At 39.7% G+C, this 19,295-nt stretch overlaps 1 protein-coding gene across 7 annotated transcripts in view; it reads right to left on the minus strand.

Annotated features, from left to right (window-relative positions):
* Positions 1-19,295, minus strand: part of KLHL13 (kelch like family member 13) — a 260,054-nt gene that overhangs the window by 186,508 nt on the left and 54,251 nt on the right. For 3 of the 7 annotated variants that reach the window (XM_034648768.1, XM_011220821.3, XM_034648763.1), the window contains exon 1: positions 19,059-19,289. The exons of 1 other annotated variant lie outside the window; for it this stretch is intronic. The gene's annotated coding sequence lies outside the window, so the exon portion shown is untranslated. Of the gene's footprint in view, positions 1-18,973; positions 19,290-19,295 lie in introns of those variants that run through there. 3 more of the 7 variants (XM_019796253.2, XM_034648765.1, XM_034648770.1) reach the window with 2 other exon arrangements.

The following is a 19,295-nucleotide window of genomic DNA, read 5'->3' on the forward strand; positions in this document are numbered from 1 at the left end:
TCAGGATTGTGAGATCAAGCCCCACATCGGGCTCTGCAGTGGGCATGGAGCTTTCTTAGGATTCTCTCTCTCCCTCTCCCTCTGCCCCTCCTTTCCCCTCACTCATGAGCACTCTCTCTCTAAAAATAATAATGATAAAAGCTTTATTTTAATTTTTTTTAAAGATTTTATTTTTAAGTAATCTCTACACCCAACCTGGGGCTTGAACTTACAACCCTGAGATGAAGATTCACACACTACACCAACTGAGCCAGCCAGGGGACCCCAATAATTACTTTAAATGTAAATGGGATAAATGCTATAATCAAAAGACATAGGGTGACTGAATGGATAAAAAAACAATACCCATCTATATACTGCCTGGAAGAGACAAAATTCAGACATAAAAACACATACAGACTGAAAGTGAAGGGGATGAAGAAAAATATTCCATGCAAATGGAACAAAAAACAAGCTGAGGTAGCAATACTTAAATTAGACAAAATACACTTTAAGACAAAGATTGTAACAAGAGACAAAGGGAATTACATAATGGTAAAAGATCAATCCAACAAGAAGATATAACAGTTATAAATACATATGCACCCAACATAAGAGCACTGAAATATGTAAAGCACATATGAACAGACATGAGAGGTGAAATTAACAGTAATACTATAATAGTAGGGGACTTAACACTCCACTTACATCAATGGATGATAATTCAGACAGAAAATCAATAAGGGAACAGTGGCAGTGAGTGACACATTAGACCAGATGGACTTAACAGATATACAGAGAACATTCCATCCAAAAACAGCAGAATACACAATCTTTTCAAATGGATATGGAACATTCTCCAAGATAGATAACATGTTAGCCAACAAAACAAGCCTTAATAAATTTTAAAGATTAAAATCACATCCAGCATTTTTCCGACAACAATGGTATGAAAGTAGATGTAAATTACAAGAAAAAAAAACCTGGAAATCATAACCAGCATTTTTCTAACAACAATGGTATGAAAGTAGATGTAAATTACAAGGAAAAAAAAAACCTGGGAAAAAACACAAAGATGTGGAGGCTAAACAATATGCTACTGAAACAACCAATGGTCAACCAAAAAAAATCAAAGAGGAAATCAGAAAGTACCTGGAGGCAAATGAAAATGGAAATACAATGGTTCAGAATCTTTGAGACACAGCAAAAAAATGTCTAAGAAGGAAGCTTATAATGATACAGGCCTATCTCAAAAAACAAGAAAAATCTCAGATAAACTACATAACCTTGTACCTAAAGGAATGAGAAAATGGAGAAGAAATAAGGCCCAAAGTGAATAGAAGGAAGTAAATAACAAAGATCATAACAGAAATAAATGTAATACAGACTAAAAGCACAAGTAAAAAGATCAGTAAAACTAGGAGCTTGAACCTTGAAAAGATAAGCAAAATTGATAAATCCATAGCCAGACTCATCAAGAAAAAGGGAAGGACTCAAAGTAAGTAAAATCATAAATGAAAGTGGGGCACCTGGGTAGCTCAGTCAGTTACGCGTCTGCCTTGGGCTCAGGTCATGATCTCAGAGTCCTGAGATCGAGCCCCATATCAGGCTCCCTGCTGAGCAGGGAGCTGCTTCTCCCACTCTGCCTGCCGCTCCCCTTACTTGTGCTTGCTCTCTCTGTCAAATAAATAAATAAAATCTTAAAAAAACCTGATACCACAGAAATACAAAGGATTATGAGACTAACATGAAAAATTATACACCAACAAATTGTAGAAACTAGAAGAAATGGATAAAGTCCTAGAAACATACATCCTCCAAGACTGAATCAGGAAGAAATAGAAAATCTGAATAGACCAATTACTGATAAACAAACTGAATCAATAACAAAACAAAACAAAACAAAAAGCTCCCAACAAATAAAAATCCAAGACCAGATGGTTTCATAGGTAAATTCCACCAAACATTTAAAGACTAGTTAACAGCTATCCTTCTCAAACAATTCCAGAAAACGGAAGAGGAGGGAATGCTTCCAAATTCATTCTATGAGGCCAGAATTACCCTGATACCAAAACCAGACAAAGAAACTATGAAAAAATGAAATTACAGATCAATGTCCCTGATGAATACAGATTTAAAAAACTTCAACAAATTTTAACCAAATTAAACAATACATTAAAAGCACCATTCACCACAAGTGGGATTTATTTCAGGGATGCAAGGATGGTTCAACATCTATAAATCAATCAATGTGATTAGCACATTAACAAAATTAAATATACAAGTCATATGATCATCTCAATATATGCGGAAAAAGCATCTGAAAAATTCAACATTTGTTCAAGATAAAAACTAAACAACATGGGTTTAGAGTGAACATATCTCAACTTAAAAAAGGCCATATATGACAAACCAGGAGATAAGATCATACTCAATGGTGAAAAGCTCAAAGCTTTTCCCCTGAGATCAGGAATAAACAGCGAATTCCACTCTTGCCACTTTTATTCAACATAGTACTGGAAATCCTAGCCATGGCAATCAGACAAGAAAAAAAAAGTAATCAAAGTGGTAAGAAAGAAGGAAAATTGTCACTATTTGCAGATGACATGATACTATATATAGAAATCATAAAGACTCCACCAAAATCTATTAAACCTAATAAATGAATTCAGTAAAGTTGCAGGATACAAAATTAATATACAGAAATCTGCTGCGGGGGCACCTGGGTGGCTCAGTCAGATAAGCATCTGCCTTCAGCTCAGGTCATGATCCCATGGTCCTGGGATCAAGCCCCACATTGGGCTCCCTGCTTAGCAGGGAGCCTGCTTCTCCTTCTCCCCCATGCTCGTGCTCTCTCTCCCTATCTCTCTCTCAAATAAATAAAATCTTTAAAAAAAAAAAAAAGAAATCTGCGTTTCTATACACTAATAATGAACTAGTAGAAAGAGAAATTACAATTTACACCCAAAAAATTAATACCTAGGAATAAATTAAATCAAGGAGGTGACACGCATGTACTCTAAAAACCGTAAGACACTGATGAAAGAAACTGAAGACTACACAAATAAATGGGAAGATATACCATGGTAATGGATTGGAAGAATACTATTAAAATATCCATACTACCCAGGGGCGCATGGGTGGCACAGTGGTTAAGCGTCTGCCTTCAGCTCAGGGCGTGATTCCGGCATTATGGGATCGAGCCCCACATCAGGCTCCTCCGCTATGAGCCTGCTTCTTCCTCTCCCACTCCCCCTGCATGTGTTCCCTCTCTTGCTGGCTGTCTCTATCTCTGTTGAATAAATAAAAAAAACTTTAAAAAAATAAATAAATAAAGTAAAATATCCACACTACCCAAAGCAATCTACAGATTCAATGGAATCCCTATCAAAATACCAATAGTAATTTTCAAGAACTCAAACAAATAACCCTAAAATTGAATGGAACCACAAAAGACCTTGAGTAGCCAAAGCAATCTTAAGAAAAAGAACAAAGTTAGAGGTAGCAAAATAAAAATCTTCTACAAAGCAATCAACAAAACTAAAAGGCAATGTACAGAATGGGAGAAGGTATTTGCAAATGATATATTTGATAAAGGGTTAGTACTCAAAATATATAAATAAAACTCAACACCCCAAAGATGAATAATCCAATTAAAAATGGGCAGAAGACATGAATAGACATTTTTCCAAAGAAGACATACAGATGGCCAACAGACACTTCAAAAGCTGTTCAACATCACTGATCATCAGGGAAATGCAAATCAAAACTACAATGAGATATCACCTCACACCAGTATGGAGGTTCCTCAGAAAGTTAAAAATAGATCTACCCCACAATGCAGTAATTGCACTACTAGGTATTTACCCAAAGAATATAAAAATACTAATTCAAAGGGATACATGCACCCTGATGTTTATAGCAGCATTATTTACAACAGCCAAATTATAGAAACAGCTCAAGTGTCCACTGACTGATGAGTGGATAAAGAAGATGTGGTATATATATATATACACACACACACACACACACACGGGGGTGTGTGTGTGTGTGTGTAATGGAATATTACTCAGCTATAAAAAAAGAATGAAATCTTTCTATTTGTAACAACATGGATGGAGCTAGAGAGTATTATGCTAAGTGAAATAAGTCAGTCAGAGAAAGACAAATACCATATGATTTCACTCATGTGGCATTTAGGAAATGAAACAGATGAGCAAAGGGGACAAAAAGAGAGTGGCAAACCAAGAAACAGACTTTTAACTATGGAGAACAAAGTGAGGGTTATCAGAGGGGAGGTAGCTGGGGGGATGGGAGAAATAGGTGACGGGGATTAAAGAGTGCACTTGTGATGAGCACCAGGTATTGTACGAAAGTGTCGAATCACTACATCGTACACTTGAAATTAATAGTACAATGCATGTTAACTGAAATTTAAATGAAAACTTAAAAAAAAATAGAAAAGCTGGAGGTATCACAATCCCAGATTTCAAACAGTTATACAAAGCTACAGTGATTATCAGAACAGAATGGTACTGACACAAAAAAAGACACAGGACTGATGTAACAGAATAAAGAGCCCAGGAAAAACTCACGCTTATAATGTCAATTAAGACAAAGGAGGCAAGCATATACAATCAAAGAAAGTAGCTTCAATAAATGGTGTTGGGAAAACTGAACAGCTACATGCATAAGAATGAAACTAGACCCCTTTCTTGTGCCATATACAACAACAAACTCAAAATGGACTAAAGACCTAAATGTAAGAACTGAAACCATAAATCTACTAAACAAAAACATAGGTAGCAAACTCTTTTTTTTTTAAGATTTTACTTATTTATTTGAGAGAGAGAGAGGGAGAGCACACAAGTGGGAGGAGGGACAGAGGGAGAGAGACAAAGACTCCCCACTGAGCGTGGAGCTGACATGGCGCTAGATCCCAGGACCCTGAGATCATGACCTGAGCCGAAGTCAGACGCTTAACTGACTGAGCCACCCAGGCGCCCCAGTAGCAAATTCTTGGACATTAGTTTTAGCACTGTTTTTCTGGATCAGTCTCTTAAGGCAAGGAAAGCAAAAGAAAAATAAACTACTGGAACTACATCAAACTAAAAATCATTTGAACAATGAAGGGAACCCATCAACAAAACAAAAAGGCAATGTACTGAATGGGTAAAGATATCTGCATATAGTACATCCAATAAGGGGTTAATATCCAAAATACATAAAGAACTCATACAACGCAACACCAAAAAGAGATACAATCTGATTAAAAACAGACAGAGGACCTGAATCGACTTTTTTCCAAAGACATCCAGATGGCCAACAGACACATGAAAAGATGATCAACATCACTCATCATCAGGGAAACGCAGATCAAAACCACGATAAGCTATCACCTCACACCAGTCAGAATGGTATCAGAAAGACAAGAAACAAGTGTTGGTGAGGACGTAGAGAAAAGGGAACACCTGTGCACTGTTGGTGGAAACACAAACTTGTGCAGCCACTCTGGAAAACAGTATGGAGTTTCCTCAAAAAATTAAAAATAGAAATGCCATGTAATCCAGTAATTCTACTTCAGGGCATTGACCTGAAAAAACCAAAACACTAATTCAAAAAGATACAGGCACCTCTATGTTTACTGTAGTATTGTTTAGAATAGCCAAGATATGGAAGTGACCTAAATCTCCACTGGTAGATGAACGCGTAGGGATGATGTGGAGCATGTGTGTTGGAATATTACTCAGCCATAATGAAATCTTGCCATTTGGGACAACATGGATGGACCTAGAGAGTATTATGTTAAGTGAAATAAGTCAGAGAAAGACAAATACCGTATGATTTCACTTATATGTGGAATCTAAAAAAACAAAGCAAACAAACGAAACAGAAACAGACTCACAAATACAGAGAACAATCTGGTGGTAGCCAAAGGAGAGGGGTTTGGGGGGATGGGCAAAACAGGTGAAGAGAATTAAAAGGTACAAACTTCCATTTATCAATAAACCACAGGGAGGAAAAGTACAGCATAGGGGATATAATCAATGGTATTGTAATAACTCTGTATGGTGACAGATGGTAACTACGCTTATCTTGGTGAGCATTTCTTAATGTATATAATTGTTAAATCACTATGTTATACACCTGAAACTAATATTTTATGTCAACTATAGTTCAGTTTAAATACATATATAAATATAATTTATAAATATAAGTTATATATATAAATTATATATAAAAATATATAAATTATATATATAAATTACATTTATATATGTATACACACACACACTTAACATTTACAGCAAATCATTTTGAGTGAATCAAGTCACTTTAACTTCAAATGAAACTATTTTGGCCCCTGAAAAGAAACTCATTTCAAGTATATAATAAGCATAAAAAACTACTGAGGAAGCATAAAATAACATTACAAAATCATTCTGAAAGAAAAAGTAGGTGAAATCAGAAGTAGGAAGAGACCAATCCAAGATTAACTCATTTAAAAAGATAGCTAAGGGGGCGCCTGGGTGGCACAGCGGTTGAGCGTCTGCCTTCGGCTCAGGGCGTGATCCCGGCGGTATGGGTTCGGCCCCACATCAGGCTCCTCTGCTGTGAGCCTGCTTCTTCCTCTCCCATTCCCCCTGCTTGTGTTCCCTCTCTCGCTGGCTGTCTCTATCTCTGTCAAATAAATAAATAAAATCTTTAAAAAAAAAAAAAAAAAGATAGCTACATTCTTCAAGACATCTAATGATGTCTAAAGATTAGTTTTCGTTTTCTTTTTTAAAGATTTATTTATTTATTTGAGAGACAGAAAGAAGAGAAAAAGAGCACTAGTGGGCGGTGAAGAGGGAGAGGGAGAGGGAATCCCAAGCAGATTCTGTGCTCAGTGCAGAGTCTGACATGGGGCTCGATCTCATGACCCTGAGATCATGACCTGAACTGAAATCAAGAGTCTGACTCTTAACTGACTGCACCATCCAGGCGCCCCCCCAAAGATTATTTTTAATAATAAAAAGTAAATAGCCACTCTTTAGCTGGAAAGTTAACACTGACTATAGCTTATTACTCTAATGGAGAACTGGGACTAGCCTACCTTTCCTGCACCGCACACAGATATCTGGTTTGGTAACTCCCACTGTTGACTGTAACAACAGACTATATTTTAGTGAAGTGTAAGCTGGCTGAAAAATCTTCTGATTTTTTTTTAAGTTCCAGTTATTTCGCAATACCTGTACACAATATCACGGAATACATTTTACGGGACATTTTCCAAAACACACCATCCCAATTCTATATCCTGGCCAAAGGCAAGTGTTACTTTTATCTCTGCCATCTATCCATTACTAACCTATGTCAGGCATGATCTTTAGAAATATTAAAAAATGCCAGTATGCACACGTAACATTTCTCAGGTATCTCTGGCTCCAGCACACTATAGAAGCAGGTGTGGACAAGGAGGGAGCCATTCACACTGGCGAGTTTAGCTGTTTTGTTTTTATTTTTTTAGCAGTTTTGTTTTTAAATACAAGCCTGGCTTAGTTATGTAGTACTAATATCCACATGCTTGTGATAAGTACATAATGAGCAAATCTATATAATCAACATGGATTCAGAATTCAAAGTCAGATAAATATATAATCCTTTAAAAGACTAGTCAGTGATTGAAATGAAATTAAAAGAAGGCGTTCTGCAGCAAGTTAGAACTACACTGAGAAGAATGGCATAAGATCTCAGTTACACTGAGCAGGGATCTCTGAACATTTTGCTATAAAAACAGTAGTACCAACAGACACTTTACGTCCATTCCCTTCGTGGCTACGTTTGTTTCAAAACACCTATTTCTCTTTTCGGGGTGATGAAAGTGTTCTAAAATTGATTGTGGTAATGGTTACCCAACTCTGTGAAGATACTAAAAACCACTGAATTGACTGAATTGTACACTTCAAATGGGTCAACTGTAGGGTAGTTAAATTATAGCTCTATAAAGTTGTTATATATTTTTAAAAACATATTTGTGGAGCCTTATAGTGTACACAAAAACAGAGCTATGATAGGCTGTCAATATAAAGGATTCTCCATTTGATTTACCCTTGCAATTTTTTTCTAGTTCAAAACGAACACAACACGCACGCGCGCGCCCCTGTGCATACACATGCAACACACATGCGCACAGCTTTGGGCATTAAAATATTCAGAATACATTCCTTGCTTTTCAATAAGACCTGCTTCAAAAGTACCTTATTCAAAATAGCTCGCCAACTTAAACACCCTACTCTGATCCTTCCTCTCTCTGTATTTATCCAGAACATTTTCTAGCATGCCTTGTTTAGCTATCATGCTCTTATATAATGTCCCCTGTCAGACATGGAATAAAAAGCATTGTTTTTTATTTTTTTAAAAGATTTTATTTATTTATTTTACAGAGATAGAGATAGCCAGAGAGAGAGGGAACACAAGCAGGGGGAGTAGGAGAGGAAGAAGCAGGCACATAGCAGAGGAGCCTGATGTGGGGCTCGATCCCATAACGCCGGGATCACGCCCTGAGCCGAAGACAGATGCTTAACCACTGTGCCACCCAGGCGCCCCAAAAGCATTGTTTTTTAAAAAACACAGACTCTAAAACTAGGCTGTATAGATTTTAATGTTAGCTCTTCTACTTATTAGGTGTGCAACCTTGGGAAGTTATCTAACTTCTCTGTGCCTCAGTTTTCTCATCTGTAAAATGGGGATAATAAAGTCACTACCTCATAGCATTGTTACATAGTTTAAATGTGTTCATGCATATAAAGCACTTACAATGGTGCCATACTCACAGTGGGTGCTATAACTTAGTAATTACTGATTGATATTGATATTAATATTAGTGTTGGCTAGGACACCTGGGTGGCTCAATCAGTTAAGCGTCTGCCTTTGGCTCAGGTCATAATCCCAGAGTCCTGGAATCGAGTCCTGCGTCAGGTTTCTTGCTCAATGTTGAGCCTGCTTCTCCCTCTGCCTGCTGCTCCCCCTGCTTATGCTCTCTCTTGCTCTCTCTCTCCGACAAATAAATAAAATCTTTAAAAAAATATTAGTAGTGGTTGATATCAGGTTGCTTCATGTTCTCTCTTGCCCCTGCTAGACTATAGGATATTTCAGGATAGTGGATATATTTTCTTCCTCCTAGTAGAATGCTTTACATACAATTACTCAGCAAATGCTTGCTCATGAATGTTTAAATAAAACACCTCTATGATGCTAAAAGTGCTTAGAAAATTTTTTAATAAACCCAAAATTCACTTTGCTAAATGCCAAATTGTGCAAGAAGTTATACAGGTCCCAAAATATGGTCAGACTTTCCACTGCTGAAATTCTGGGTTCACCCTGTCAACTGAAAGACGAGAACCATGAAAGAATCTGGGCCGCCTGGGTGGCGCAGTCAGTTGGGCCTCTGGCTCTTGGTTTCAGTTCAGGTCATGATCTCAGGGTCCTGAGATCGAGCCCCACGTGGGGCTCCCTGCTGAGCACAGAGTCTTTTTGGGACTCTCTCTGCCTCTGCCCCCCCCCAGCCTGTGCACTCTCACTCTTGCTCTCTCTCTCAAAATAAATAAGTAAATCTTTAAGGAAAAAAAAAAGAAAGAAACATGAAAGAATCCTTTGGGTAACAAGTCTTAGACATTATTATTGAAAAAGCACTTCGTTAAAAACCAAGGGCCCTACATTCTGCTCCTAGCTCCATCTCAGGCAACGTGACCTTCTGCAAGCCATTCAACCTCACAGTGCGTACTCCACCGAAGTAAAGAAAATAAGAATAACTAACCGTGCTTCAAAAGAAAGTTGTTCCGTAAGTCAATGGCATTATCCTTCACGTTTGAGCTTATTACCTAAGGACAGAATAAGTCTAATTTTTCTACAGATACTTTTGAATGTTGCCTTTTTTTTTTAAAGATTTTATTTATTTATTCGACAGAGATAGAGACAGCCAGCGAGAGAGGGAACACAGCAGGGGGAGTGGGAGAGGAAGAAGCAGGCTCATAGCGGAGGAGCCTGACGTGGGGCTCGATCCCATAATGCCGGGATCACACCCTGAGCCGAAGGCAGACGCTTAACCGCTGTGCCACCCAGGCGCCCCTGAATGTTGCCTTTTCGTGTTCAAATATGATGCTGGTCATGATGACTATCAATGCAGGTAACACTTAATACATAATATTATACAAATATTATACAAATAGAATACAAATATGGTGAGCTAGGCTTTTCAAGTGCTTGAACGCATATTATCATAATAATCGTCACAAAATATACGGTGATTTACTGTTACCTGAGCAATGTGTCTCCTGGTTCGTTCCCTACTGTATACCAATGGCATTCCATAACCAAGTCCGCTACCCAAGGATCAACTGTCTCATCATCTGTCTGACGCTGGAAACAAAGAATGCCAGAACAGGGGAATGCAGGAACACTACCGTCATGTACTTCCAACCCAAAGGGTTACACCAGCCCTCCAACACGGGAAGCTACTCTCAATAATCTACTTAAACTTATCCATTCATTTATCAAAACTGCTACTGAACTTTTATTATCTCTAAGGTTTTATTTGATTTGTTGCCAGAGCAACTATAACAAAAGCTTAAGATAACCATGACATCTCAAAATCTATAGAAGACATTATTCAAACAGAATTACCCCTCCTCCCAGTGGCTTAACGGTTATAAATATTTCAATATTTTCTTCTGTGAGGACCTCAAATCTGGAATAGAGATAAATCAAGGAAAGAGAGGACCTCTTTGAGTATCAGAAGACTAAAAATTTTCATTTCAAAGACATTGTTTATTGTATACATTTTCCTGCATCTCCCTTTCCCTTCAAAATGAAGATTAAACCTTTAAATCCTATTAAGCTAAACAATATCATATTTAAATATATATTGGGTCAATCATATTAAAAAATTGACAGCTTCCTTGCATTCAATGTGATACCGCCTTTGAATAAGTAATAAAACGAGCACTTATCATAAACTTTCTTGTCTGCCAGAAAACTACTGTTACTTTCTAAGCAGTCAGTTCACTATTTAAGAGATATATGTTCAAAAAATATCATTCCCGCTGGGATCAAAGCAATATAAAGGAAAGAGACAATTTTCCCTTACATTTCTGGTTCATATATAAGTGGCAAAGCTCCTATAGTATGCCCCAAGTTTTAGCTACTTAAGCCATTAAATCCACTAAGAGTCAATAATAAGAATATCTACTATGTAGCTTGAATTATGCTTAGGACTTTACATGCATTCGTTCATACAATCCTTAAAACCACCAGATGAGACTGCTTACAGAGGAGACAGACAAAGCTCAGAGAGGTAAATGGAGTTGCCCAAAAACACACTGGCAACCAGAGGCAGAGTCAGGATTTGTGAACCCAAGCCTATGAGTCCAGGGCCCAAGATCTTAGCCACTGATTTCTACTGCCTTCCCACTGAGAAATATTTAACAGTAGAACAGAAAATAGAAAAGTATGGCTATTTTTATAAAACGGAACCAAGAAGCAAAACTCCACAACTCTATTATCCCCTTTTACTGAAAAACTGTGACATGTAAAAGAACTTAACACACAGCATGTAATAACCATCCCTTAATTGCCCCTCTATACCCGTGTCCTGATGAGCTTTGGGCAGTAACACAACAATACAACAATGGCAGGCCCTGTGAACTGTGTCTGGAGTGGGACGACAACAATGAAAGTGGGACAGCAATAATCGAAATCGGTTGAGAGATTTAGCATTTGACTTACTCCAGTTACTTTCACTCCTTTTCTTCACTTGCCTTTCTCTTCATCTTTTTCATTCGGGGCAAATCAAATCATTTGCTTGGTAACAGGCATTCCTCCAATGCACTGCTCACCCCTTTCCAAAACCGTCCAGAACTCTAGAAACCTTTTGTTGCCCTCACAGCACATGAACCTGGACAACTTTCCTCTACTATTAAACATGTTGGTGGCCAGCAATTAACAAAGCAATCTGTAGACTGTATGTGTTATAAATGAAAGCAGCTTTAAAGTTAGCAAGAGTTAACTTCAATCAGTGACATAGGCAAGTGTTCATGGGATGGGACAAAGCTTTGACCCCATCAATTGTGCTGCTTTAAGTTCATGGTCATTGTGTTCTAACAGCCTGTCTTCTGAAGACCAGTCCCTTGGCAGGCCCTTCACTATCAATCTTAGCTATTCCCCACCAATATTAGGAACTCTGTTAGGACTCACCACATTTTAAGATTTAGGCCATTATCAAACAACCATAGTGTTCTCTTGAACTAAAAGAAATTAGGAAAAAAGGATGGGAAAAATTTAATGTCTATTACCATTCCTGAAGGTCATCATGAAAATTTAAGGCTATGAAAATGTCTGGGCATTTGACTAAAGGAACAGACTCAGCATACTGTGGCCTTGGTGCTTTTCAAAGGGTCACCCCAGGGTTACCACAGCTGACCTTGCGCAAGCAGAGACTTTCTTTGAAGCACGGGGTTTTACCTCAAATTTTCATATGAATATTGAACTCTAAATCACAATGTATACGAATCTGTTTAAATATTATTCAAGTTTTAATTCGCCACCAGTGAACGTTCTCCTAAATCTTTGTGTAAAACAGAGTCCTCAAGAATACACAAGCTGTTTTACTCTGTAGCTCCCGGGGCACACTATCACATCCCCACACTGCTCACCCAGTATACCCAGTGTACTCCAGCTTGAGGAAAAGAGCACCGAACAGAGATTCTATTTGCTTAAACTAGTGCAATGCCTGGAATATAATAGGTGCTAAATACGTATCTGTTGAATGAACTGGCAGAATGGTTTCAAGAACTAGTTTTCCACTGCAAGAGAACATTCCCGAAAAATCTTTTGGGACATACAATTTCGCCCAAACCTACAAAGGCAAAAGGACAATGAAAATGTATCAATTATGATTTATAAATATTGATAAGGAAGGACAATAAAAATCATATTGTATTTAATTTAGTTAGAAAGGAAAGGTTGCCAGGATGTCATATAGGGCTAGTATTTCAGGGGGTGGGGAATAGTTTAGGTATTAAAAACCAATTCCATATATTGGACACTAAGACGAGTTTTCAATTGCCTCTTGTGTTTTCCTTTGTACATTTTTAATATTAATGATCTCAAATTCACAAAGTAAAAGGAAGAACTGTACTGGACGACCATGTCCCCATAGAACCGTGCATGGCACTGGGACCACTAAACACCAGGAACTATGCCTCATTTGTTTTGTACCTCTCTCATGCTTTTAATTCTGATTTCCATACACAGGAGGAGTTCAATAAATATTTAGCAACTGCAAAGTATAAGTGTCTAATCATATTAAATGAATTCTTCTCAACTCAATCCTCCCCTCTCCCCCGACTAAAGAAGCACCCTTTGGTTTAAATAACAATAGCAGGGGCGCCTGGGTGGCATGGCGGTTAAGCGTCTGCCTTCGGCTCAGGGCGTGATCCCGGTGTTATGGGATCGAGCCCCATATCAGGCTCCTCCGCTATGAGCCTGCTTCTTTCCTCTCCCACTCCCCCTGCTTGTGTTCCCTCTCTCGCTGGCTGTCTGTCTCTATCTCTGTCAAATAAATAAATAAAATCTTAAAAAAATAAAAAAATAAATAAATAAATAAATAAATAACAATAGCAAAACAAAAAAAATAAATATTCCTAATGGTGCTTGATGAGAGAGTATTGAGAGATCTAGTTCTTGGCTCGTTTCAGTCACATGACCCATATCTGTTTTCCTACGATAAAATGAGGCTCACACAGCCAGCCCTCTATTCAGAGTCGTTGCATGAATAAATCAGCATGTATTTACATGGTAACCAGTATGAGAAAGGTATTGGGAAGGAGACGATTGTGTATTTACCTCTCTAATCTCCAGCAGCAAGAGCAACAACTTCTTACGTGCAAGGCGCTGACTCAAGCACTTTACTGTGACGTATACAATCCCTTATCCGAAAACCTTGGTGCCAGATGTGTTTCCAAATTCAGACATGTTCAGGCTTTTGGAGAGGCAATAACCTGCATATACTATATATTATGTAATACCCCAGTAGGGTCTGAGGCCCTACCCCCTAAATGTACTACTAATTCTACAGCCAAACCAAATAAGATTAACACTGAATAGAATAAAGACTCTAAATACCCTCCTATCAGTTAAAGTCAGATTTTGCCACCATCTGAGGATGGCACTTACCAAACAAAATTTTATCGGTCCTCAGAGCTTTCGAATTTTAACAATTGCCAACAACAACTTGTAGACTTAGGTAACTCGTTTAATCCTTACAAGTACTCTAAGAGGGAAGTTCTATTATCCTTAACTTACCGATGAGAAATTGGAGGTACAGAGAGGTAAAGCATCGTGCCCAGTGTCCCACAGCCAGCAAGTCTCCTAGCCAACATGGCAACACAGACAGCCCAACCCCAGAGCTTGTGCTCGTAACAGCTGTCCTCCAGCTCCTCTCAGAAACTGCCTGAGAACACTTGACAAATACGTACGAAGTACAACAGCGTGAAACGATTTAAGTATCCAAAACAATAATAGGAGAAACATCACAAGGCAGCGTCTACTCATTATTCAACGACTATTTATAGAGGGCGTACCAAATGCCAGGTGGTCAGGATACAATGATGAGCGAACCAGACAAATCCAGGTCGCCTTCATGAAGTCAGAGACCCGTGGGGAGGTAGCCAGGCACCAAATCAACATAATTGTGTGACACGTGGCGAGTGTGTGATGACCATTCACCTCCAGAGGAGGAGACCGGGTCGGTGGGTTTGGTGTAAAATAGGACAAGGGATGTGAACTGTTCCTTGACTGCTGTTGGGATTTGCAATGATAGAAAAGAAAGGAGATGGCTTTTCAGAGAGATGATGGCAGGGCATCCATTCAACAAACTGTCGTTGCGTACCCACTCGAGGCCAAGAACAAAGCTGAACAGGAAAGTTCCAAACTGGGGAAAATCAGCTGAAACCAACAGAGGATTTGTGTAAGAGAATAATAAAGACATGGAGGACAGCAGGCGTGGCTCAAACCACGCAGAGTCCTGGAGTGCTAAGTTAAGGAGCGGGAAGCAGACTCTCTGCAGGAGTTGCTGAAGATTATTTCGCAGGTTACTGCCCCATAATATTAAGATTCACACCTATGGAATGTCGACGACCAGCTGAATTCCTATTTGGGGCCAACCAGACCTCAAAGCTGGAGTGGTTTTGAGCAAGAGCTCAGGGCACAAAATACATACCAAATCTAAATTCATGTAAGCCTCAAGGAGTAGAGTAATCTCTCAAAGAATGGCAGCTGGAAAACTCTGGAGGGGGGGGGCCTGACTGGCTCAGTCGGAAGAGCATGCGACCCTTGATCTTGGGGTCATGAGTTCGAGCCCCACGCTGAGTGTAAGGATTACTTAAATAAATAAAAACTTTAAAAAAATTCTGGAGAAGGCAACAAGTAAAGGAAAATGGGAAAGTCCCCTGAAAAATCTCACATGCCATTTCCAAAACCCAAGTATTCTTTCATATTCAAATGAAATTCCAACCTTCCAAAGGAAACATATTTCTATGAGAAAATAAAACATCATTCTTTGAAAAACGAATTCTTGGGCTGAACTTGGTCTGATTTTCAATAAAGCTGGTGACAACTTACCTCAGGGCACAGGTGACAATATAACTCTGGAAAGTAAACTGCTTTTCAACACATTCACCTCAGAGTTCCCAGTCCCCTATCCCCTTATCTATGCAGAGTGGAAGAACCCAATTACTTATTTATTTAGCATACATATCAAACAAAGCTTTTCATCCTCAGGTCTTAACGTAAACAACTGAGTAGCCAGACAGCCTCTGCAAAGCACATTTTTATTTATTTCCACTGAGTAAATTTTTTTTCCAGCCAGTGACCTTCCACAGAAAAGTAGTTCATGAAGACTCTTCCCTGGCTTCCCCTTGTTCTGAGAATCAAACCCAAGTTCTTTCTCAGCATTTCCAGGCCCTGTATGATTATCCAACTCCCTTGGGGTTCTGGAACACCTTTAACGACTCCCCCCACCCAATGTCATTGGGGCTGGCCATCCTGGCTTGCTTTCTGTGCCTCAAACACCCTGCTGTCTGTTTATGCCTGCTTCAAGGCCTTGGCTCCTCCTTGTCTCTCTGTTCTTCACAAGGTAGGTTATTCTCTCTTCTCTTTCAGGTCTCCGTTCAAAGGTCACCTTTGCTGCTAAGAGGCCTTTCCTGACCACCCTTGCCAAATAAGCCCTTCCCAGGTCTCCAGATCACATTTCGTTACTTATTTCCTTTATTGTTCTTCCTACAATCTGAGAGGATCTTCTTCGTTTGTTTACTGGTTTGTTGTCTCTATCCTTTGGTGGACTACAGCCTCTGGGAGACTCCACAAGGGCAAGGATCATGCCTTGTAACAACACAGGGCCTCCTGCCTAATAGAGTTGCAAATGCAAGGTGCTCCACAGATTTTGTCAAATCACTGAATGAATGAACAATATATTTAAAAGCTGATTGATATGAATGTCAGTAACTTGAAAAAAGCCTTTTTTTCCCCTCTAATTTTGAGATGCTTTCTCTAGGGCTGTTCATTTTTCCAAAATCTTCCTACATTTTCTGAAATCTGATGATGCCCGGCAAATTGTTGAGTTATTTCACAGCAGTAAAAATAGATCTGTTGCAAGCACTGGATTTAAGAAAAAATACTTTGAGGACGTTGTAGTAGTTTATTAAACATCAAAATCAATTTGAAAACTGCTTCGTCTCATTTCACTACTCTAAGTCAAATTACATGAAGAAAAGTAATGTAAAATGTAAAGAAAATGAAAAGGAAGACAATTCATTAGCAAACTGCAGTTATGTTTAGCGACATCAGAAACACCAGGTCTGATAACCTCTAGGTCTACCAAGTGGGTTTATCAAATACATATTGAGACATGTTGAAAAGATGAACTCATAACCAACTTTAATATTTTTTTTTCTGGCAAACAGAAATAGTTCATATTGGTGGCAGTCTAAACTTAGGCTTAGTATCAATAATAATCACAAACGGAAAAAAAATAACAGAATGATATAAACTGTTTTCCTTGAAACTGTTTGCAAGTTAGTATGTCTTTCCAGAATGGGTTGCCAAGAAAATCACAGATTTAGGTTGGCCTATTACTATAAATCCTCTTTCCCTACTCTATTCCTTTTTTTTTTTAAATAAAACTAAAGTGAAATCAGGAATTTACCAAACAAATGAGGGAAACTACAAATCATCTGCAGTCCATCTAACTAAACTGATAATCAATAGCCTTTACTGTTCTCCTAAAAACTGCTTTCCTCAGAACCTCAACTTCAAACTCTAGAGTCACACCATGCTTTTCAAAGTGTGCTTATAAAAGTACAGATTTTAAAACCAGGGGAAATTGAGGCTCTTACTTATCTATTTTCTAAATACATCATTGGATGCTGCAGCAGAAACTTATATTCCTTGTCTCACTGCCAAAACAAATGCTACCAGGACAGTGAAATTTAGTCCTTACCTTCATTCCCAACTCCGTTTCTTCTGAGATTACTGCCCATTAATGAACATTGTGTCAATGGCAACAACCGATCACATATCAAGCGGACAACGCTATCATTCTAAGGATAGTAATAAAAACTTGCAATTCAAGAAGCTACTATTTTTAAGTGTAAAATGATGTCAGAACTGCTTGGTTGATCATTTCACTTTTCTCGGTTTTCAAATCTGAACACTAGATAAAGCCCATTTCCAAAAAACACAGCCACAACCGTTAGCATGTGCTAATTCACTGTATCTGCCTCCACTTTCAGCCTCTCCATTCAATTTTCTTCACACACTAAGTTCGGCATGGACGTGAGTAAATGAGCCTCAGTATGGGAGCGACTGGACATCGCTGAGAAAGTAAGTGGTACTGTGTGAAATTACTTGAGCTAACCAATCTCCAGTCCACAGCAAAGCAGTCTCTTTTCTAATTGTGTGCTTTGTAAATGCTGCTTCTTGAGGGTTTATACAAATGGCAGATGCACACTAAGAAACTCTGGCTTCTTTAAAAAAAAAAAAATTAAGGCAGGTGCCCTCCCAACAAACGCAGTTTGAAACCCCGGATTTTCTCAGTTCCCATGCGTGTGCTTAATAAACAGCCTACACTAACTTGAGTGACTATCCCAAACCGCTAGAATTCTGAGTACAGGAAAAGACCAACATCCCAGTTTGCAGATGGAGAAATGGAAGCAGGCATCAGAAGTCCTACTCTCTTTTCTTTCTCTCTCTCAGGCCTGCTCAGCAGTGGAGGAAGAATCAGATTTAGGGCCATGTGCTGGAATTGCGTACAAACATACACACAAACATATACAGCATACATTTCAAACGGCTGTGGTTCTTGGACTAAGTTGCCGAAACCTAGAAAGAAACTTCTGAGTTTCTTAGCTAATATATATACTAGAAGATCATTTCCATCAATTTCAGAAAGCCGTAGGCTAGACAGTAAGCTTCCAAGAAACCCATTAGTCAACTGTGATTAAACCAAAGAAGCCAAGACATTCAGAGATGAAGGCGTCCAGAGAGGAGTTAAAAGCTTCGAGGAAGGAGTGTGCTCCTGACTCGGGAGCCAGCAGCGAAGCCTCCCAAGTTAGAAGATTCCGAGGGAGGGATGGTTTGGGAGGCACAAAGCCGAAACTGTTAGAGGGCAAGAGACAGTGAGGCTGAGGCGAGCGGAGGGACCCCAGATCATCAGGGCAGCGACAGCGAAGCCCGGACAAGAAGATCTTGGAGGGATAACAAAGAAGCAAAGGAAAACTGGGGTCGGGGGTGCTGAAAGAACCCGGGCGTCTGGCGGAGCCTCCGAGTCCGGGAGGTAGGGATGAGAAGGTGCAGGGATGAGCGCGCACCCGCACGCGAGAGAAAAAAGGGGGGGGCGCGCAAAGAGCCCAGCTGGTTCCCTGTCCCTCTGCCCCCGGTGCAGATCCCAACTCCTTACCGCGCACCGCCTCGCCGCGCCGGGTCCCGGAGGCGGGCGGGGAGGTGGCTGCTGGAGCCCCTGCGACTTCAGGACCCTGCCTCACCTTGTTTGCAGCGTCCCCGCGTCCCGCCGCCCGTCAGCCCGCTGCTGCGCTCCGAGGGCCAGAGAGTGAGTCGCGCGGCACAGCCGGGGCTCCCTCCGGCTGGCGAGACACCGGCCCCGCACCGCCGCACCCCCTGCTCGCCCTGGTCACTTCGCCCTCGCGCGGGCGGAGAGCACGGACCCTAACCCGAACGCCGCTCCACTTATTATCGAAAGTCCCCGTTCCAGGCTTCCCGGG

This window comes from Ailuropoda melanoleuca, chromosome X, assembly GCF_002007445.2.
Source record: "Ailuropoda melanoleuca isolate Jingjing chromosome X, ASM200744v2, whole genome shotgun sequence".
In the NCBI taxonomy this organism is placed as follows: Eukaryota; Metazoa; Chordata; class Mammalia; order Carnivora; family Ursidae; genus Ailuropoda; species Ailuropoda melanoleuca.